The sequence below is a fragment of the Electrona antarctica genome (genome assembly GCF_951216825.1).
Source record: "Electrona antarctica genome assembly, chromosome: 15".
In the NCBI taxonomy this organism is placed as follows: Eukaryota; Metazoa; Chordata; class Actinopteri; order Myctophiformes; family Myctophidae; genus Electrona; species Electrona antarctica.
The window spans coordinates 39,818,214-39,839,748 of NC_136796.1; the positions used below are offsets into that span (position 1 = coordinate 39,818,214).

A 21,535-nucleotide genomic window follows, 5' to 3' on the forward strand; every position below is an offset into this window, starting at 1 on the left:
TCCATTCAGAGAGCTTGTTATGTTCTGTATCCGGCCAGGACCTTTTAGACATACCCATAATTAATCCATCCATCCATCCATCCATCCATCCATCCATCCATCCAGCCATCCATCCAGCCATCTTCAAACGCTTATCCGCAGTCGGGTCGCGGGGGCAACAGCTCCACCAGAGAGCTGCAGACTTTCCTCTCCAGAGCAACATTAGTAACTTCCTCCTGGGGATCTCGAGGTGTTCCAGTGAGTCGATGTAATCCCTCCAACTGCGCTTTGGTCTGCCCCGGGGTCTCCTCCCAGTGGGACATGGCTCGAGGATCATGACCCACACTTCATGACCATAGGTGAGAGTAGGAACAAAGATTGCTCGGTAGACAGAGAGCTTTGCCTTCTGGCTCTGAGCTCTCTTTTCATCACAACAGTGAGGTACAGCGACTGAAATACCGTCCCTGCTGCTCCGATTCTCCAGCTGATCTCCTGCTCCGTCCTCCCCTCACTCGTGAATAAGAGCCTGAGATACTTAAGGGGCATTCCACTCATTTTCAACATTTTACTATGTCATTAATATACCTTAGAAGTCCCCCCATTCTGTGTTTCCTAGAACTGTAGGTCTGAAAAAAATCATTAACATGGTGAAACACATCTTGATGACATCATAATTGCAGTTCTAGGAAACACAGAATGGGGGGGACTTTTTTTTATTATTTCCACACAACAGTTCTAAGGTATATTAATGACATAGTAAAATGTTGAAAATGAGTGGAATGCCCCTTTAAACTCCTTCACCTGGGGTAATGTCCTCTGCATTTAACCCGTCCTAACCATTAAGCGCAGTGGGTTGCCATGCCTTTTGACATGCATAGGATGTCTCTCGGGACTGCATAAAGAAAGGCCTAAGGCTGAGCTCACACCTTTCATGCAATTCTCTGTGCTCGTTGGGTGTTGTGTCATGGCCGCCCAGCGGCCCAATGCATTTCCAATGGAGGTCACATGGTTTGACCCAACATTGTGTTGTGTGAGGGGGAGGGGCGCAGTCGTGCGCCCCTCCCCCTCACACAACACAATGTTGGGTCAAACCATGTGACCTCCATTGGAAATACATTGGGCGGCCATGACACTACCCAACGAGCATCCAACGAGCACGAGAATTGCATTAAAGGTGTGAGCTCAGCCTTAGGCTGAGCTCACACCTTTCATGCAATTCTCTGTGCTCGTTGGGTGTTGTGTCATGGCCGCCCAGCGGCCCAATGCATTTCCAATGGAGGTCACATGGTTTGACCCAACATTGTGTTGTGTTAGGGGGAGGGGCGCAGTCGTCCGCCCCTCCCCCTCACACAACACAATGTTGGGTCAAACCATGTGACCTCCATTGGAAATACATTGGGCGGCCATGACACAACACAACAAGCATCCAACGAGCATCCAACGAGCAGAGAATTGCATGAAAGGTGTGAGCTCAGCCTTAGGCCTCACTCAGACCTTTGCAGCATTGCTGCATGCTTGTTGTATGAATGCTGTGAGTGTCATGGCCGCCCCAATGCATTTCCAATGGAAGTCACATGGTTTGAGGACTACATTTTTGACTACAAGCTGTTGTATGGCTTTCGGCTGTGTTTCGACTGCGCCCCTCCCCCTCATACAACACAAGTGTTGTGTCAGACCATGTGACTCCCATTGGAAATGCATTGGGGCGGCCATGACACTACACAACATTCATCCAACAAGCATACAGCAATGCAGTAAAGGTCTGAGTGAGGCCTAGGGTGCACTCACACGGTTAGGGATTCAAACCCTCCTAGTTCAAACCCAGGACATTGTTGCTGTCAAGAAACAGCTGTTCTTTAAAGCAATATCTTCTTTATCATGGCATTGACTCTATAGGCAGTAGCGTGCTGCCCTCTGCTGTTGAAATATATACTTTGTTGAACAGCCAGAAGTTCATTCAGATACTGGAAAATACAAATAATACCATAAGTTATTAATCTATTCTAGACTATGTCTAGAATGACTATACAGGTAGGTACAGATGAACCACCTAAGCACACTTTGGCTATTTGAAAATAGCTGATGTGCAATGTCAATGCAACACGTTGTGAGCTTGTAGGTCGGTTTATTTTAGCTGCGCAGCACCGTTGTATGCCAAGATATATATGACTGACCAGATGACCTCATCAGAGCCTTTCCTTGTAATAGTCCAGGTACATACTGTATAATATGTAACCCATTACGGTCAGTTCTCTATTTCATATTCAAAATGTATGCAAACTCCTAAAGCTGGAACTGTGGTCGTGTTTTCACTTACATGACCGTGACGCAGGGCAGGCTTACATAAACTTTGAACATGTTTACGAAGGAAGGACTGACCCTATATAGGCCTGTCACCTGTCTGCACCAGGGACTGGGATCCAGACCTGTGTCCACTTGCCATGCAGCTGATAGTGTGGATACCATTGTCTGGAGTGAAATCCAAGTGTACCAAAACACACTCCCCCGGGCCCCTCCCACTCTCCCCTCCCTCGCAAGTGTACTTGGGTATGGAAAAACAATAAAACATACAATTTCATACAATTTGCACAAACATATGCAGACATTTATGGGGTGTGGGTGATGTCTGATTTAAGCAGTCTTAAATTAGGCCTTCAACATCTTAACCACTAGATTAAAGGGATGCGATCTCTCTCTCTCTCTCTCTCTCTCTCTCTCTCTCTCTCTTGACAAACAGACCAATAGCAGATATACAAGGCAAGCTCACAACACAAAGCGATGCAATGCATTGTGATCAGTGGTGGAAAAAGTACTCACTGCAATGCAGAACTATTCCGTTACAAGTAAAAGTCCGGAATTCAAATGTAGGCCTACTTGAGTAGAAAGTACAAAAGTATTGGCATCAAAATGTACTTAAGTAGTAAGTACCAAAAGTAGAAAGTACTCAAGTCATTATGCAGAATGTCTCATTTCAAGTTTTCAAATGTACAAATATCGATCTTGAAAATAGCAGGTCTACAAGATCACAATGCGTCGCATCGCGACACATTGTGAGCTAAAAGTGGAGAGAAAGTAAAAATTGTGGACCTGAAATGTAGTGGAGTAGAAGTAAAAGTATTGTAAATTGGAAATACTCAAGTAAAGTACAAATACCTCACAATTGTACTTAAGTACAGTACTTAAGTAACTATCTACTTAGCTGGGGCCCTATAGCTATAGGATTATACACTTTTACTGAACTTTTTTTTACACTTTTACTCAACTCAAACTTTGAATACAGGCTTTTAGTACGTTGCAACAGAGTATTTAGTTAAGCAAAACAATAACAAAACTCCAACTACTTCTAATTCATTCATCCACCACAAGCGACACCGGCGTACGGCGAAGAATACGTTTGAGTGGCATGTGGTTGTCCCCGCCCACTGCCAGAGGTTCAAATCAGAGGGTTGATCGCCATCAGCAGGCAGCCAGGCAGGCAGCATTCAGTCCACTCTCCAGACAACAACATTCCAGCTTCAGCTGCGAGCACACGGCTTGTTGGGCACCAAACTTTTAGAAAAGAAAACACAACACTGCGATGGACTCCTTGAAGTCGGTTGGAAGAGCTATTATCCGAAGTCCAAGTATCGCCAAACAGACATGGAGTTACGGTCGGCACAGAAGTAAGGCTATTTTTAAAGAAAAGGTTAACTTGTGATTAAAATCGTTTTCCAGTGAAGCTGACTAACACTAAGCTAACAGTTTGGCTTAATTGTTAAAGTTGCTTAACCAACTGATAACCTACTTTTAAGAAGTAAAGACCGATTTGTAGACAGTTTCGCAAAACGTAGCAAACATGCATTTCTATATTTAATATTTTCTTGTAACTGTTGATGTGGCAAGTGCATCCACTTCCCACTTGACTTGCCAACGTTTAAACGTGTCCACTTAAAGTTTAAACGTGTACATACCTATCCGTATGATTCATTAGGCAAGGCAAGTTTATTTGTTATTTCAACAAGGATTCACGAAAGCATTGAAGTTCAGTCACTCACATGATTTTTGAGGGGTCCCGAGATGAAGGTGAAGTGACGATATTTCTGTCAAACAAAATGTAATGCCTCAAGTTCAACTACACTCTCAAGTGCTTAATATCAGGCTGGGGGTTCCCCAGTTCACTTCACATGTGATTTGTGTTTTGGGGTGGAGGATCACCGTCAACACCTCACCGCCCTGTACATTACTCTATTTATTGACAAGGTGGTTGGCAGTGTTGTCAAGTAACTTAAGTAATATATTACTTTCAGTAATATTATTACTTTTTTCCAGTAATATGTAACTTAACTAGTTACTTTCACATTTTGAGTAATAATATTACATTTACTTTCAAATGATTAGTGCTTTTCCCTCCATTTGTCTTGTAAATGTTTTGAGCATTGTTGCTCACACCGAGAGTCCACTGTGACTTTGTTTTCAGCCCCGTAACACTTTAAATCTCACTTGATCTCTGTTTGGGGAGGTCTCTGTCTCTATGAGCGGCATGAGTCTTTACTTGTCTGTAGAACCATAACAACCAGCAGGAATGCTGCAGGTCAGCCAGTGCACTGCATGCTACTGTGCGTTCAAGTTGGCCTCAAGTTGTTGGCTGCAGTTAATTCAACCACTTTAACCCTGTCATTACTATTTTGGCCATGTCATAGGTGATGATACACAAATAAAATTGCAGATCTACAAGCTGTGTGCTTGTGGAAAGGCTATTTATTTGGGGTGTGTGTGTGTGTGTGTGTGTGTGTGTGTGTGTGTGTGTGTGTGTGTGTGTGTGTGTGTGTGTGTGTGTGTGTGTGTGTGTGTGTGTGTGTGTGTGTGGTTAAAGGTCTGAAAGTAATCACTGTTATAAGACAGAGTTTGTTCAGTAATGGGTCTCTCAGTAACTGGCTCTTGAGTAAACAGAAAATACATTTTCATGTCGGGATACAAATTTCATCCGATCAAGAGGGGGAATCCCACAATGGGGTCCAGTTTGTCTGCTAATTTGTTTTTGTTTATTTAATCACCAATTTAACTTGTTTATCCTGTATGAGTTTCTCTCCTGACCTGGTGGAAGAAAAAAGACACTATTATTGTCGTCATTAGACGACAACCTGAACCTATCTCTAACCGCAAGCACGAAAGCAGCACATGTTAGACCACTAGTCCTCTACTGCCATTAATGTGAATCACCTGAATTTTCCCAATGTCGATTCCTGCCGTTGACGTGAATCACATGAATTTGGGGTTTATCCAGAATAGCCTTTTTTTCCCCTACCATAAAGTAGTGTTCCATGTTGCTAGGCAACGCTCGGCTTGGTGTATTTGACTGTAGCACGGTGGCCGCTGCATAGACTGCTGTAATGGGTAATGACCGCTATCTTCAGCAGTGTTTTTCTTGTAATTGCCCCATTATGCCCTAGCAAAAGCCAGTTTATTAAGAGATTTTTAGACACATTTTATGATAAACCAACCGTTTTACCAGCGTCAATCGCTCGGTTCTCACTGAGGGTACAAGGCACGCTGACAGCCCATTTAAACCGGGAAAGCAGCTGTGTGAGTTTAGATTTTTGCGATGGCTGTTCAAAAATATCAGAGATGCAAGCTCACAGCACATCACTTTGTGCCGTGCTGCGAGCTTGTACATCATCTGAACATTTTAAAAAAATGTGTCGAACTGCATTTTTTGAAGGCATTCGTAGAATCGGTCTTAATGGGCTAGCTATGACCCAGTTACTGATCTCCAATCTGGACTGTAATGTATTTGTGCTCCAGGGGCGGCAGTGGATCAGGGGTAGAGCGGCCGCATGGGAATCGCAAGGTTCCCAGTTCGATGCCGGGCTCCATCAGAGTTAGTGTCGAAGTGTCCTTGCCTCCTTGAGCAAGACTCTGAATTGCTCCCGATGAGCAGGTTGGTGCCTTCTGCCTTACATGATTTCCTCTGCCATCGGTGTATGAATGTGTGTGAATGGTTGAATGGAATGTAATGCTCGGTAATGCTCAATCTATGTAAAGCGCTTTGGATAAAGCTCTATATAAATGGCACCATTTACCAGAAGACCTTACTTGCATTATAGAGGGTATGCGCATGCATAAAGTGAATGGCAGATCGAGTGGCAAATCGAGTGGCAAAGTGAGTGACAAAGGGAATTTAATGTTTAAAGTAATTTCGTGCAATCAAGGCTGTCAAGGCCAGAAAGTAGTTTTTGCCACTCAGTAGGCTTTCCCGCATAACTTCCTGGTATGATGATGATGTCACGCGCATACCCTCTATTCCCAGTTATCGGGCAAACACTAACACTCCTTACCAACTGACCCACATCCCTCAGACGGTGACCTCCACACCCAGTCACCTGCTGCTGGCCCACAAGACCCATGGATTAAAGGTCTCAGTCGCCATGAGTCACGACTGTTTTCAGTCCTTTGGATTCCATAGAGTTCAACATGGCTTTCCCTAGAGTGTTTTTATAACCAGCAATACAGGATGCGTGTTCACTTCAGAACCCTAATGGTCTCGGACATTTCATAAAAGCAAAGCCTAAATCCTCAATCTTTCACACAGTCTCTCAAATCACATATTGGGCCTTGTTTTTGCTTTAATCCCCGGGGACCAAGGCTGGACCAAGGATTTGTGTCCTACATTTGACCTACTGGACTAGGAATGTGGACCCTCTACAATATGTCTTGTATTTATTTCTAAAAGAAGGATAAACTGAACAAGTGTTGCTTGTTCATTGTGAAGCACTCAGGGCGCCATGCAGTAGAATTTATACGAGTCTTGTCTGTCTGTAATGAAGACGGGGCACTTCGTTATAGTTTTGAGATTTATATCCCTGTTTTCTTCAATACCTAGAAACTCCATTTCCCGTTTTAGGCTAAAGCCTGATTTATACTTTGTTGTATAATGGAGTATACGTTAAATTAAACATGGAGTTTGATCAAACCAAATTAGAGGAGTGGTTGGGATACTTTAGGCTTAGGGGATCTGAGCCATCTCCTTATCTGTCAAACCTCAGACAGACAGCCTTGTTCACATACTGTATGATTTATTATGAGGACTGCATGTGCATTTTAGTTATGCATAAGAACACAATAATACCACTGTATTTTGTGTTATGCCTTGTTATATCTACTGCAGTTATTGTCAACTGATCTATTTAAATGCAAATGTTAGTATTGTCTTTATTTTTATTTAACCTTTATTTAACCAGTAAAAAACACATTGAGACTGAAGTCTCTTTTACAAGTGTGAACTGGCCAAGACAAGAGGCAAAATAAGTGACACAGCTCTGCCAGTAACAAAACAATACACAACAAAAAAACAGGAATGCTCATAAATACAGTACCCACTACTAAGAAGCTCAAAGGGAGAACAGGAACGTTTAGTAACGCGACCAATAAGGACTAATAAATAAAAACTAAGCATTGCTTAGTAGACTAAAAAGCAAGCAGACATTTGCTATAAGTCAAAGCAGGAGCAGTGTATGGGAAGTGTGCACATGGCAATCCTTTTAAAGCTCACTAGGGGAATCACAGCAGCCAGTTTGAGTCTGGTCTGTAGGTCATTCCAAGACCAGGGTCCGAAATAAGCAATGCTTTTTTTTCCCAGCCTCAGATTTAGTTGGGGGCACGACATAGTAACCAAGCATTTGATCTGAGGTTGAGAGAGTTTTGGACAAGTTCAAATTTAGAACCAATGTAACGTGGGAGATTACCAAGAATGGCTTTATAAATGAGAATATACCAATGTAGCAACCTGCGAGACGTTAAGGAATACCAACCCACTAGGGCGTACAGAGTACAGTGATGAGTCCTATAGGGGGAATTGGTTATGAATTGGTTATGAACTATGAATTCGTTATGACCCTAAATGTCTATCAAGAGTAGTTTAGTCTCCTTTTCTGGCTCATTGATGCCGTGTGCCTTGAATTATTTCTCAGTTTAGGTGCCCATTCAGCCCTACAATCACTGCCAAGTGCCTCTCAAATGTTTGTTTTTAGCGCCGCATCTGCAGAGACTTAACCCTGCAGACCCGTTTTATCACCTGTGTACATATACTCTCACTGTGTACAAGCTCTGCACTATATTTGATCTAGAATCCTTGCATGAACTCGAGATTTCTCTCTTGGGGTTCACTTCTTTTTGACTTTTCACAAAAATTTAAAACTGAACAGCGCATCAAAACATAATACAAAAGAAAATGAAAAAGAATGAATGGTTGGTTGTCAGGAAATATTTCAAATCATTCAAGTCAAACAATTTTTTATTTAGTTGGTACCATGTTGCATACCCAGCTATTTTTATATCCAAAAATAGTTCTACATTAAATAATAATAATGTAACTTTATTTATTGAATCAAGTCAATCAAATGACTAATCCGTATGGTAGAGTATGTTAACCCATTAAAACCAGGAAAGCTTCTTTATAATTTATTTTAATCATGTTATATACACGATAGACATACAGAATTATATGAAATTGTGTGTGAATATTTGGACCATATTGATTTTACCCACTTTTATTATTGTTATACCAAACATGGGATCTCCCTTTCAGGTAGGACGAGGCCAAATGCCCGAAGGGTGCTTTTTTCCTGATGTCAATTGGAATAGTTCTGTGTATCCTTACAGTTGAGTAGAGGCAAAGATTAGTTTAAGAAGCAGGATTTGGCATCCAGTCCCAGTGTGGACCTGTCACAAGCCAACAGTTGGGTTTCCACAGTGATTTAGTGTTTGCTGTGGACACACAAATGCCTGGGACGTGAACTGCCTGTCAGTGGGTCCTTTTGATCAGCATGTTTACCCAGTGTTGTCCCAGCGTGTTGGAGGAAGGGATTTCACACTCCTGTGTGTGTGTGTGTGTGTATGTGTGTGTGTGTGTGGAGTGGATACTCGTCTATCAATGTTTGGATTTGTCTTTGACTGAAAATACTTTTGGAACTTGAATTTGCTCCGTCCTGTGCTTTCTTTTAGATTGATTTGTGATCTAGTACTTGTGGTCTAAATTATATCTTGGTTAATTTATGATTATTAATAGGGGTGTCCCGATCATGTTTTTTTTTGTTGTTTTTGCTCCTGATTCGATTCAGATCATTTGATTTAGAGTATCTGCTCATGATACAATATATATTTTTTTAAATATTGGCACCATTATACAATAAAGCACCAATAAGGCATACATTGGGGTTAACTCTGTCTATGTATTCTCTTGCTCTTTGAACTTATCTAATTTTTGTTTTGTTTTAATACTATAATTATTAATTAATCTCTTGGAAGTCCAGGAGCTGATGGACCTGTTCCAACCAGTTCATCTGGATTGCACTTGGTCTCTCAGGTCACTTGCGTGCACACACACAGCTGTCTCCCTCACGTGTCAGGAGAGCCGACCTTTGAACCTCCGGCCCTTTGTATTTAACTGGGTCAGCAGTGCATGGTACCTGGCTGCATGGCACGTATACCTGCATCTGCATGCCTGTGTTTCACAACCACGTCAAAACAAGGCCACATGTTCCGGTACGGCCGTCCCTGGACCCTGCGTGCAGTAAACGCTTTCAAAGCTGGCGTCTGTCGTGAAACTCTGTAATTGATGAGGTCATATACGAGTGACGAGTCGAGACTTTATTCTAGGGGGTAATGCTTACACTTTAATGTACAACTACATGACATCAATGGGGGAGAAATACAATAGCACTCGGGTCAGTGTACTGGTACGGTAGTTCAGCCAAAGAGCACAGCTCTCATAGTTCTACTAGCTGCTACAAGGTCAAGGACAAGCTGAACCATAACAAGATGGGCTGTGTACCAAAACAATATCTCCTAGACATCTAGGCTCTTTCAAGCTGCCAAATTTCAATGATCATAATTTATTGGCCTGTAACTAAGTGATGGTAAAATATAATGGTTGGATAAGCAGCCATATTAACAATATTGTATAATGGATAATTATTCTGCCCGTCCCTATTTTCTACAATCTCACGAGATGTGTCGTGAGCTTGTAGGTCGGCTATTTTCGCCACGCACCACCGTCGTACAACAAAGTGTAAATCAGGTTTGACCAGAGTCCCCCAGTTGTCTATTACTTCTACATTTTTATCCCTCGATTTTGTAACCCATTTTTTCACCCCTGTGACAATTATCTAATGTGATCCTGGGCTCTCTACACACCCTCCGCCAACCTAGTCCCCATATATGGGGGACATGGGGAGAGCAACGGACTTGAACTCATGCTTCCTTCCTGCCTGAGTGTCCAAGTTGCTCCTTTACACGTGACAGGGGGAGTTTCCCTGGTTGGACGTAGCGCGTGGAAGGAACACGTTATTGCAACCAGTTCCTTTCCCCTCCATCAGTCGCCCCGGCTGGCCAGGGGGAGGCAGTTTGTTTAGAGACCAGGATTACTGCATGTTTTTGTGAGGGTACCTACCCTAGGGGACATGGGGAGAACATGCAAACTCTGCACAGAAAGGCCCTTTCGCCAACCCCGCCTCGGGTATGGGCACTGATGACGCGGAGGAGGAAACACGCCGCCAGCACCCACAGCGCCCCGAGCGGGAATCGAACTCAGGACCTTCTAGCTGTGAGGCGACAGCACTCTGTTGTCTATTACTACAGTCTAGGACTAGGCCGCCTCCTTTGTCCCTCTACACCAAATATATTGGCCAAAAATATAGCTACACGCTCGCATTGGCCATTTTGGGCTGAATATTCCCGACCAGAATACTATTGGGGATGCTATAGGGTTCAAGTGCTTAAGAGGTTTACTGGGCATGTGTGCACGTGAGATGAGATGGCTAACATTATACGTGGTATGCAGTGGCTCCCTCCCAGAAGAGTTAAACTAGGAGCTTTTCTAGGAAACTGAGGTTTTCTGAGCAGTGTTGCCAGATTTAGCAAGAGAAGGAAATGAGCATCTAGGCATATGAAAACTAGCCCAAAAGATCAACCAGGCTACATGAGAACTTTAAACCTACACAATCAGCACAATTAATACAAATCCTGGTTCAGTGGTCACAAAAATACTTTTAGCTCTGGGACATTTTTTGTCCTTGACATGAATGTTTGAGAACCACTGGTTTAAACATTTTGGAAGCAAGCCCAAAATAACCACTATAAACTTAAAAAACAAGCCCAAAAAACCTCGATGTGAGTTGGCGGCCCTCCTCCACATTACTGTGGGAATCTTCTGTGTAAATACACTGGGGGTCAGGGCCAGGCCCTCTCTCCATGCACACTTTGATAAGACACACACACACACACACACACACACACACTCACTCACTCACTCACTCACTCACTCACTCACACTCTCTCTCTCTCTCTCTCTCTCTCTCTCTCTTTGATAATACACCAGGCAGAGGCAGGCTCAGGCAGCAACTGTTACCTCAAGTACTTGTTCTTATGTCTAGGACCTGACCTTTGGCACATTTATGGGTTCATTCCCGATTTTGAAGATATGGCCGCTTTTACTCTGTAAAGCCCCCCCTTCTGTTCCGGACAAAGACCGTGTGACATATTTTTGCTTGCTTACCTCGCTAAGATTACGATATAAGTTGCTGATGATCGCTCGATTCATGTTTTGAACGAGAGCCATGTTGAAGTCAGAAATAGATAATTCAAGCTTTCCCTACAGCTGCAATGTTGGTGATTTTGACGGTGTTTAATATAATTAGAGAGGACTTTTCTGTTTGGATGAATGGGCTCTCTATGGGAAGTGTCACCTAGGTATCACCTTGCTGGCAAGATGGCTGCGGTCTGAATAAAGAGACTGGGAACCTGGGAGACCTCTACCTCCTGCTCGTCAAGATCATTCCCACTTGGCAAGGGTAGATATGGTGTTCATGAGCTTCAGGCAGTACTACTTGTTCACCAGTATTGGTCCTACCCAACACCAGGGTCTTTGATTGATTGAACATTTCATTCATTCACAGATTATAGAATGGTCCAGTTCAAATGGTAGTACAGGTCAATACAAACATTTAAAGACATACAAATATACACTTCTATGATTAAAAAAAGTAAATCATGTAACCGGGTGTCTGCACTGCAGGCTTAGGCAAGTCAGATTGACCTTAAATACCTTTTTATATTCAATATTGTGAGCTTGTAGATCTGTTCAAGCTGTTACTTTGGGCTTGTTTATCTGTAAAGACAGACCGATTAATCGGACTGATTAACTAAGCGGTCTGATTAATCTAAAAACAACTAGAATCGGCCGATACCGATGTGTTTGCCGATTAATCTCCCATCACTAATAAATAAATATATATATATATATATATATATATATATATATAATGTGTGTGTGTGTGTGTGTGTGTATATATGTATATGGTTGAAGAAGGGAAAATGTGTAAAATCTGTTCTGAATTGCAGAGACTTGAGAAGTTCATACTTTTGTCCTGAACACTCCTTCACAACACACTATTATGCCAGAGTCCACACACCCTAGCTCCCAGCTCTCCCCCTTTATTTTTCTTGTTTCATTGGCAAGCTCCAAGTTTTACTCGGAGCGAAAATATTGACTTTACGTCCACCTCTGGCCTAGATGCGCTGTTTTTGCCAAGCCGCGTCAGCATGAACAGCAGCAGAAATTGGCCCGACTAAAAGGCTTAATGTACAGTTGTTTACACTGTAGTTGCCTTCCTGTGTATCTCTCGGCGGGATGGAAATAAACACGCTGTTCCTGGAAAACCAAACAAACAAGCCGGCGTGTTTTTCCTCTCCAGAGCTTCCGGAGAACTGGACGGACACCAGGGAGTCCATCCTGGGGGGCATGACCTTCAACCTGCGTCACCTCGGCATGACCCTAGTGGACCAGCCAAAGGGAGAGGAGCTATCGGCAGCCGCAGTCAAGAGGATCGTGGCCACGGTGAGGTTGGGGTGCTGGTAATACATTTTATATACTAGAGGGAATTGTTAACGGATGAGTTTGGGAAGGGCACAAAGTTAATATTATTAGGCAAGTGGTGTGCAGAGAATTCCATGGGGGGTGTCTGTGTATTCCTGGGACTCGGCATAAATACGTCTCTGTTGCTCTGTGGCACACGCACATTGGTTTTGACATGGCAGCAGCGCCCTGGACGGTGTGTGCACAGTACAGACAAACACTGGCAGGTGTTTACGCAGCCCTATAGGGATTTTAATTGAGGCGCGCGACCCGTCGTGAGACAGTTAATCGAGGCGACATTGACCATAATATTATGGTCAATGTCTGTGTGAAAAGTCGGCGTGATAGAGGGTATGCGTGTGACATCATCATACCCGGAAGTTATGCGGGAATGCAAAAAACTACTTTCTGGCCTTGACAGCCCATACATCCAAACAGAAAAGTCATATTTGATTGCATTAAATTACTTTAAACAATGTTAAATTCACTTTGTCACTCACTTTGCCACTCGATCTGCCATTCACTTTATACATGTGCATAGTGCATACCCTCTATTGGTGCAGCCAGTGAGGAGCTACGACAGTGTTTCTGACAGACAGACATTGAGTGAATTATAGTTTGAGACACACACACACACACAGTATAATATAAATACAAATCTGTTTAATAAAGTAATGTATGTATTAGTAATGTATTCATTAAAATGTCATAGGTTTCTTTTCTTGTTTTTTAATGGTGAAATTAGCCGATCTACCAGCTCAAAGCACGTCACATGTGATGTGTTGTGAGCTTTTTGTTCGGCAGTTTTCACTATTTCTTATTTTAGTATTAAAAAGTAGACTTCTAGATGAATATTGAATATTCAATAAAAAAATCTTAAGTAATCGATAGAATTACCAGCCATGTGAATATGGCTGGTTTGTTGTGCTGACTTGTCTTCTGTCTGATTCCAATGTAGGCCAAAGCAAGTGGCAAGAAACCCCAGAAGGTTTCCCTCCAGGTGTCTCCTCAGGGAATAATGCTACACGACAGACTCACCAACAAGCTGCTAGAAAACATCTCCATATACAGGTGTGTGTGTGTGAGAGAGAGAGAGAGAGAGGAGAGAGAGAGGAGAGAGAGAGAGAGAGAGGAGAGAGAGAGGAGAGAGAGAGAGAGAGAGGAGAGAGAGAGAGAGAGAGAGAGATGAGAGAGAGAGAGAGGAGAGAGAGAGAGAGAGAGAGAGAGAGAGAGAGAGAGAGAGAGAGAGAGAGAGAGAGAGAGAGAGAGAGAGAGAGAGAGACACACACACCACATTTTGGCAAAGTGATTGTGTCGGTATGCGTCAGTATCTGTCTTCCCTATGTCTTTACAGGCAAAACATTCTCAAAAATAGCCTATGCTTAATAACTGTCTCCACCAGGCAGATTGGGAGAGTATATTTTCGTCAGGGGGGGGTCTCCTGTTCAAATATGATTATTTTGGGGGCGGGGGCTGTCACGGCCTGAAAAGGTTGAGAACCACAGGTTCTAGATCAGTGATTCTCTGTAACACTACAATTTCAAGGACATTTTAACAAAAAAAAAGTAAACATTAAATCTGAGCAGATTGTATTTGCGAATGCACTCTACTCGTAGATCAGGCATACATGGTTAAAACTCAGTTTGATTGTCTGCAGAATATCCTACTGTACGGCCGACAAGCTGCATGACAAGGTGTTTGCCTACATCGCCCAAAACACCTCGAATGGAACACTGGAGTGTCACGCCTACCTGTGCTCGAAAAGGAAAGTGGTGAGTTGACCGAACGGAAAATGACAAACCTTGATTCTTCCATCAATTCTGCTTGCTCTTGCACATGGCTCTGTATATTATATAAGAGTGTCTGTTCACTCTGTTGAACACCAAATTATGCTTGTTGGAATTAGGTGTTGGTGTTGTATGATAAGTTGAGTGGAATCATGAATTATTCTACTGATCCTACAGACGATGGGAAATATCCACCTACCCGATATGCCCAGTGACATCTAAATTAAATTTAGCGGTAGACTAGTGAAGAAAAATGGTCGCAGACAAACCTATGCACATTGCTCCGACAATAAATCATATTGTCTAACGTGGAGTACCCCAAAAGTCTTTGCAATTTGTTCTGTGTAGTGCAGTTATTTTTGAGTGGTGCAGCCACTCGGGTCATTTCTCAACCGTTTCACATGTGGGGCGGGTCGCCGGGACCCCCCTGGGCTCGTTCCTGGGCGTTTGTATGTACAGTACAGCGCACAGTACATTACAGTACAGTAACTATAACACAAAAAGTATAGTTGCACCACTCAGTTTACACGGGTGTGATTTTTAAATCCCCCCCCCCCCCCCCCCCCCCCCCCTGGAAACCCTAGACGGCGGCTACTCCTCTAAGCCCCATCCATCAACTCCCTGTGTTTCTGGACGTCAAGAAGAAGGGAACTTTTCCTCTCATCTTCCCTTCGTCCTCCTCCTGTCCGTTTTCTAGGATAACATTCCAAGACCCCCTCCTCCCCATCTCCCCCATGCCTAATCTGTGCTCCATCGTATGGTGGTGTGTGCCGAACATAGACGATGAAATAGCCCAAGTTCACGACTTGTAAAGTGGCTATTTTCCCACATCCTATCGTGTAAGTAGAAGTATGAATTGGGCTTCCTTCCTCCACCACCCATGGCTTCCTACATGGAGATTAGAGATGGCGTTGACCATGACCTGCTTAGTGGATGTTAATGTCACGTGTGTGACTGCCACTATTTTATGACCCTGTCATATAGCCTTTGAAATCCCCCCCCTCTCCTATCTCGTGTATCTGTTTGTTTTTTTCTTTAACCCATTTTGCGCAGGAACCCCTTTTGGTGTTTTAAACATTGTTATAATTTAACTATTGAAAAATAGCAGATCTACAAGCTCATAGCGCGCCACCGAGTGGCGCGCTATAAACTTGTAGGTCTGCTATTTTTGAAAAATCGTTAAAATGTGCCTCAAATCTTTCAGAAAATTGTCATGATTTATTTTAGATTTTTTTTTTAAAAACAATTGACGTCAGGCCTGAATGGGTTAAGTTAGACTTTACCCAGTATGCGTAGGTTGTGTTACGCAGCACCACAACATCCCGTCATTCTCTACTGTAGATAGTATAGCTTTGTGTACACTGTATAGTACCTTGTCACAGTAGATGCTATGCTGGGGCGCGATTTATGTATCGAAGGCAAAACGTGGGTCCCTTGTGCAAAGCCAGTTGAGAACCACTGATCTGTGATACTTTATTTCAAGTGTCACTTTACAATACCTAAACAAATTGTCTACAAACATTGTCAACAGCGATTACATTACAGATACGATAAGAATACCATTTATTAGTCACTGGGGGGGACATTGGTCAGCAGCAGTTCCAGGTGCAGAGAAAGCAAGATAAGTTAAGATCACAATAAAAGAAAGATAAAATGGTGGTGCTAATGAGTATATGGTAGAACTATATACATTTACAATTTAGGCATTTAGACCAGATGCAACTTAAAATTGCGAAATCGGGTTAAATGTCACGAACCCGTAACAAACATAGTTTTACACTTGCTGATAATGTTTCTCCTGTTCTCCAGGCTCAGGCAGTGACTTTAACAGTGGCCCAAGCCTTCAGGGTGGCTTTCGAGTTTTGGCAGGGGGCCAAAGAGGGTAGGCACATGCACGTCACCATTCATTACTTACCGCACGCACGCACGCACGCACGCACGCACACACTGTGACACAACACGCCTATCAGCTTGTGTCTGGGTTCATCCGATCCAACTCAAGTTTCAAACACCAAGGACATCTCCAGGACACAACATCAGCTGCTTGTGGTATCTTCTTCTGATGAAGGAGATAAATGTCTCTTTTTTTTCTTAGAAAAAGAGAAGCGAGTGAAGTCTGGCTCAGCTGCTAGCAGTTCCGTGCTAGCAGTTCCGAGTCGGAGAGATCCAACAGCGTGGGCAGCTTGAAAGGGACAGGTGAAGACACACACACACACACACACACACACACACACACACACACACACACACTTTAGTTCTTTATTTTAATCCACAAATTACAATTAATTTGACAAGGAAACAAATAACGGGGTTGACAGTTCATGTTCACTTAAGGATACACATGGCACCTCCTCCTCCACATAAACTGCCAATAGCAGCCAAAACCGAACAGTATTTGGCAAGATGTTTGGCTTTGCTCTTTACACACACACACACACACACACACACACACACACACACACTGGAGCCGACCAGTAGAGTTGGATCTATTTCAAGGTTAAACGAGCTTAAACACGTTGGATTTGATGTGGATCAGCTGAATCTGTATAGGTCAATATGAGACTTGCTGGCAAGTAAAACAATTGGCTACAACAGGAGCCGATGATGTCTCGTTTACTTACAGACAGTGCTTAGTCCATTATTTCTGTAGTAATAATCAATATGAAATATTATGTTTGTTTATAAAGCCCGTGCACCGGGCTTAGTTGGGCTGTCGATGTCATATATCCCTGCACTGTGGAGGGTTCTTTAGGTGTGGTAGTGTGTTTTATAATACAACACAGATGCACTATAGCAGGTTGTGGCTCCTGTGGTTGGACAAATCAATGCAAAAATAATTCTCTGAGAAGGGACTCACTCAGAACCAAACGTTAAAGGACTACTTCACCACTTTTCAACTTCTCTTCCTATAATTGGTCCTAACTAATGTTCATGATAAAATACCACCATTTTTTCCTACTCGGTCTGTGTCTCATAGGAAGGCTGTGGGCAGTTCAGAAACCCGTCCACCAGTGACATCATCAATGGTGAATCCAAGCTAATAGAAACGGCAGGCTTTCTTTTCCTGAAAAGTTGCAATGCAAAAGTTGAAGCCATCGTTCTCACGATAATACAAATCTAAATATATAAAAAAAAATCTGCCTAATGATGATGTCACTGGTGGACGGGTGTCCGAACTGCCCAAAGCCCTCCTATGAGACACAGACTGAGTAGGAAAAAAATGGTGGTGTTTTATCATGAACATTAGTGAGGACCAATTATATGAAGAGATGTTGAAAAGTGAAGTGGTCCTTTAATGCTCACACGGCATGTTTACAAAGCAAATTTGAATCATCAAGGTTTATCTGATAAATGAAATTATAAATGAACAAGCTTGTCTCAGTCAACTAAGCACACTGCTGGAAAGCCAGTGGTCACAGTACATTGATGACCTATCGATTTTATAGTTTGTGTTCTGACAAGAGGCAGAGACAAGAGGCAGAAAAAGTTAACCCCGGCCAACTCTAGCAACCAGTGATGTAAATAAGGAGATGTAAGAGAACATTGCTGGTATTTGAGTTGATGGAACATTGCTGGTTCCAGATGTCATCACGGAGAACCTGCTGGACTTTGACGTGCATGTTCACCAAGTTGATGTGACGCTGGAGACCTACGGCGATGTGATGCTGGAGACCAACGGCAATGTTGTAGACGTTCAAGTAGACAACCACAGGCCCTCTGAGAACAATAACAACAACAACAACCCGCCAGCCGGGGTAAGACGTGCACACACAATATGAACCACTTGATTGTTTGGAGTGTTGGAAATGAGTATTTCCACAGATGATGGTTTTTTGTTTCAATTCCTGCTTTGTGCCTTCGTATTATTTCTTTTACGTTTTTTTTATTGAATCTTCCATTATCCACTAAACAGATGGAAGGCACCAAGAGATAACGGCAATCTAAAATGTAACGCTGTTCAGCTCGACACAATCGAAGAATAACATTTCTTTTTATCTTCTAGGAAACAGAAGATGGTTTGGAGGAAGCTTTCTCCAGGTGAGAGAAGATTATCACTGTGTTTTTAAACGGAATCCAAAAGGATTCTGCTGTTTTCAACCACATTTTCCCAATCACCAAAACATTCTCATCAAATTACACTGCCTAAAATGATCTTAGCAGGCCCCCTGCTGGTGCTTCCTGGGTACTGCAGGACACCACCATCTGGTGGGCTTAGACAGAAAATTGTATGAAATGGATCACAATTAATGGCTTGATGATGGTATGAGAATGACTAATTAAAAAATGCATTTTGATATCAACAAGAAGAAACTCTATGGTTGAAACTAAAGCCAGGCTCTAAATTATAATCCATCTATTGTGTTTGTATCTCCAGCTTTGCTTTGAATAGCTATGGGTCATCTCCAGGTAAAATTGTACACGGCTATCCATTAAAGAAAAGGCTTAACTGTAGAAGCCCGTCATACTAACATAACCTCAATCCACCAACAGTAATCCATCACTTTAGATTCCCAGTAACATAGTCTTGCTTTGACAGACGATTGGATATCTCTCCGCCTAGTACCGAATCTACCAATATAGCCCTTCACTAAACCCCACACCAAAAAGCGATTGTCCAATGCCAATCCATATAGTTTAGCAACCGTTGCTATGCAAGACAAGCTTTCGTCACCTCATAGTTGTCAATGTTATTTATTTTGCATGGCTGTGTTGTTGAACACATACTCAACTTACCATCTGGAAAGTTACACGACTGACCCACCCAGGTGATGGCAATAATACTAATGACCGTAGTCTTACCATGAAAACTCCTGCCTGGCGGTCGTTAAAGTTGATGTTGGATACGGTTTCTCTCGTCATTTCCTCGTATTTCTATTTAAGTAATGTCATGCACATTTGTCCAGTACAGGCCCCCCCTACTCCATATATGAAAGCGGCGAGTCTATGCAGACGTCAGAACAGCTCCATATATGGACACTGGGCTGGGGCCCTGTCTAGAGCCCGGGCAGAGGCTTTTCGGGGCGGTTCTTGACAACCGTGGGTCCGACCGACTCTACACCAGGCACTGCACTCCCTGTTGGGGGTGTGGAATGTGTGTGTCGAATTTGAAGTCGGTGGGGCGAACGGTTCTCGAGTTGCGTGGATTTCAGATGTACGTACACACGTACACACAGACTTGGTGCATTTATAGATTTTTAGTTGTCATTGCTATTAACTACTCTGTTGACCTTTGAAGAATCTTTTGCAATCATTGCATAGCTGCAGAGGACATCACTAACATCCATGAATGAAAATAGCATAACCTAATGAACTGTTGTTTCTGTAAATACTAACCCTTTGTTTTGAAATCATACTTGCGCCTAGTTATTTGTCATCTTCTGGTTCTCAGCTAATAGAAAAAAAACATCACATTTCTCCCTCTTCCTCAGACTCGCCGTGTCACGTACTAACCCCCAGGTCCTGGACATTGGGGTGACCTCCCACGACTGGTTGTCGGAAACGGACTGGGCCAATGGAAATACTCTCATCAGCGTTAGCCCTGCTGGGAACGCCATCTTCAGTTTCTGAACGTAACGACACACCAGAGAAAGGAAAAAGAGAATGGTGGGGCGTTAGGTTAAGTGTAATCAGCCAATTTCAGCGCCTCAGTTGACTTTGGCACTGTTCCAAACTCTTCAGGACTAATAACAGTCTCTCAATGTCAATGTACAAGGCCTGGTGCCACATGAATACCCTCGCTGTCCCAATATTTAGACTTCTGGCAGGGGAGCTCCATAAGGGAATAGGTGTAGGACTGAGTTTTGGTTTGGAATTTGGCCTCTCTACCTTGTTGTGGGACTTTCTCTTGAAAGGGAAGTTGTCTGGTATTTAATGTGAATTCGTAACGCTTTGTTTTGCGGAGGACATGTGAAAAACGGAACTTCCAATTGTTTTCTGTTTCGAGAGCATGCGTTGGCACACTTTTCACATGTCGTTCTGACAATAGAACGATACAGTTCTAAATACCGGTTAAGTTCCCCTAAAATGTGTTGCCGATCACATACCAAAGCACAACAGACCGTAAAGCTCTTATCTTAATGCATCATTACCATCTGTTGAGTTGTCACGTCAAAATATTTTGTCTCGTTTACTCTTTCTGTGTACTGTATTCATTTAAATGTGACGTAACTGCTGCGTCTAAATCAGTGTTTTCTTTTGTGTTTTTTATATATGTATGTTAAGTTTAGTTATAATTTATAGTTTTTTTGTTCTTTCTGTGGACATGATGGATCTAGCATAACTAATGCTTTCACACAATCTATCACCAAGCCTTATGCTCAATTCATACCTCATCATACGCTGGTGTCACCTACCTACCTATTGGTGGATCTACGTTGCATAGCAATCTCGTAGATGGGCTGTTTGTGACGCTCAACAGTGTTCTATGACGACGCATGGATTGGGCCTGTATAATAGGACAAAGCAGGACAATCAAGTCTCCCCTTTGACGTCGTTTTGGGCTAGGGTGGAAATGCAAGTGATTTATTTTAAGTAAGATATTTGTAGGCTAACTGACTCATGAATATTCTGTATTTGAAATGGTGACGTGTGACATGCATGTGAAGTGCATTCCTAATCAGTAACTTTTTTTTTACTCTTGAATAAAGCCCAATGAGTGTCGGGGATTCTACTTTCGACCAGTCCTGACATTCAGTATTATGTACAAATGGTTATGCTGAATTAAAATAATTATGAACATTAAAGTGCTTCTTTGATATCTTAATTTGATCTGTGAAAGCAACAACTGCTGCGTGTCTTATGCGGTGTTTAATGAAGGACTTAGGCTACTGTAGCTTATTTGTTACTTGTTTGTTATAGGATTAAAAAAAAAAACTGTCTC

The 21,535-nt window shown here is 42.7% G+C and overlaps 1 pseudogene across 1 annotated transcript; it reads left to right on the top strand.

The window, feature by feature from the left end:
• The first annotated feature begins 3,418 nt into the window (after positions 1 to 3,418).
• LOC306938086 (low density lipoprotein receptor adapter protein 1-B-like) lies at positions 3,419 to 21,410 on the top strand (annotated as a pseudogene). Its single transcript, XR_013792567.1, has 9 exons — positions 3,419 to 3,641; positions 12,708 to 12,850; positions 13,827 to 13,939; positions 14,526 to 14,640; positions 16,465 to 16,537; positions 16,751 to 16,851; positions 18,238 to 18,410; positions 18,659 to 18,693; positions 20,085 to 21,410. The product of XR_013792567.1 is annotated as a low density lipoprotein receptor adapter protein 1-B-like (transcript).
• Positions 21,411 to 21,535: the final 125 nt, after the last annotated feature.